Source organism: Scylla paramamosain, unplaced genomic scaffold (assembly GCF_035594125.1).
Source record: "Scylla paramamosain isolate STU-SP2022 unplaced genomic scaffold, ASM3559412v1 Contig20, whole genome shotgun sequence".
Taxonomy (NCBI): Eukaryota; Metazoa; Arthropoda; class Malacostraca; order Decapoda; family Portunidae; genus Scylla; species Scylla paramamosain.
The window spans coordinates 275001-277241 of NW_026973685.1; the positions used below are offsets into that span (position 1 = coordinate 275001).

Sequence of the window (2241 nt, forward strand, 5' to 3'; positions counted from 1 at the left end):
GCCTATGTCCTTTCTCATTGGGATGAAAACTCAAGTAAACGTCCAATTTATTGAAAGTTCTGACGATGCCTTCCATTACAACACTCACTTCATGCCTTTCATCTTTGTTTATTTTTCCATCCCAGAGAGAGAGAGAGAGAGAGAGAGAGAGAGAGAGAGAGAGAGAGAGAGAGAGAGAGAGAGAGAGAGAGAGAGGGAGAGATGTACGAGTATGAAACTTGAGGACGAAAGTACGAAAAAAAATAAAATAAAAACAATACAACATGAACAGATGAAAGACAGAAACTTTGAAGATCAGAAGGTGGTGAGTTTTTATGAAGAGAACAATGCCTTGGAAACACACACACACACACACACACACACACACACACACACACACACACACACACACACACACACACACACACACACACACACACACACACACACACACACACACACACACACACACACACACACACAAACAAATAAAAAAAAACACACACCAGCACTGAACAGAAGAAGAGAGAGAGAAAGAGAGAGAGAGAAAAAAATTGACAATACCAAGAAGAGCCAAAGAAACATAGGCCTTTTCCTCCATCATGCCTTTCCCCCACAAAGGAGTGCAGATGAATAGAACGAGGCTGACTGAGGAAGAGGAGAGGGAGGAGGAGCAGAGGAAGGTGAAAAGGGACATTTAGCTTACATATTATCCTGTCTGGAGTAATGATCATGAAAACTGCGACCATATAAAACCCTGGGAAGACTTGTGACCTTAATGGCCTGGCTCTCCCTAACGGTCGTTCTGATAACACTGGAAAGTAGCTCAGGCCCCGTTTGGTGAGAGAGAGAGAGAGAGAGAGAGAGAGAGAGAGAGAGAGAGAGAGAGAGAGAGAGAGAGAGAGAGAGAGAGAGAGAGAGAGAGATGGTATAGAAGATCCACATAAGGTAGTTTGGCTTGAATCCCTCCTGTGACATTGACTGGTGACTACACACACACACACACACACACACACACACACACACACACACACACACACACACACACACACACACACACATGAATGGACGACATTATCATTACTATTCTTCTCTTATATTCCGTAAGCAGCATTCACTAACAAGTAATTATTTCGGGTGAATTGCGTATAGATAAAGCTTAAACTCACACATCCGTGGCCGCCGTGGTACAGTGGGACCGCAGGCTCTGGGGGTCCAGTTCGAATCCTGGCCACGGTGGCAAGGTAGGAAGGGTAGCAGTTCCCAAATGCCATGTCCAGAGTTCTTCGTTAGGAGGCTCCGTCTTTGCCCCGATGGACGAGGAGAACCGAAACCAAGAATCTTTATCCAAAATTCACGATATCACCTCTAAAATATCTCCATTAATAGAGGAGGTGATATAGCAAAAGTCATAGAGTTAAGATATGTAGGAAGTGAATCACAGGCATTTTGGTGTGGCAAGAACGAGGATGAATTCAGACTACTTCTTAGGTATGCATGAAAAATAGAGAAATACCCCCATTAATAGAGAAAGTGAGGCATAGAATCATGGAGTTAAGGTGTGTAGGGAGTGACTCATGAACATTTTGGCTTAGCAAGGCTGTGGAAGTCTGATTACTTTTTAGGTATTCAGGAATTTTTCTTCCATTAAGCACATTAAGAAGTGATGAATAGCAGAGAGAGAGAGAGAGAGAGAGAGAGAGAGAGAGAGAGAGAGAGAGAGAGAGAGAGAGAGAGAGAGAGAGAGAGAGACTCGTACCTTCCCTCATTACCAAGGTCTTTTCCTCCTTCCCTACAGGTTTATGGTAGAATCTCGAGGGAACACGGGCGGAAATGGAGGGAGGTGATAAAGGATTCCCACCGTTGCCCTTTCGCCACTCCCAGCCGGCCATAACGAGAGGTAAGACGCATTACGGCTCGAATCTTTAGTTTAGACGATGGACTGACTAGTTAGAGATCGTGGACTGGATAGAACCATACGGTTTTTGTAGCCTAGAGAGAGAGAGAGAGAGAGAGAGATGGGAGAGGGTCTTTTCTTTTCCATTCGCTGTTTCCCTAGAGTGAGAAGGGTTGGTTAGCGCCATGTACAAGTCTCCTCCTGTTGTTTCAGTTCCTTGCATCTTCCTACCGCTTCTTCTTTTTCTCCTTTCTCTGTTTCCCTAGAGTGAGAAGGGTTGGTTAGCGGCGCCATGTTTCTGTCCCTTGTATCTTCCTCTGTGACTCCCATCCTTTTCAGTTCTACCACAATTCCGTCCCTCTATC

The 2241-nt window shown here is 44.8% G+C and overlaps 1 long non-coding RNA gene across 2 annotated transcripts in view; it reads left to right on the top strand.

The window, feature by feature from the left end:
- Window positions 1-1868, top strand: part of LOC135097445 (uncharacterized) — a 73949-nt gene extending 72081 nt beyond the window's left edge. The window contains exon 4 of one of the 2 annotated variants that reach the window (XR_010265715.1): window positions 1778-1863. This is a non-coding gene — a long non-coding RNA (uncharacterized LOC135097445). Of the gene's footprint in view, window positions 1-1777 lie in introns of both variants that reach the window. The other variant, XR_010265716.1, reaches the window with a different exon arrangement.
- The last annotated feature ends 373 nt before the right edge of the window (window positions 1869-2241 follow it).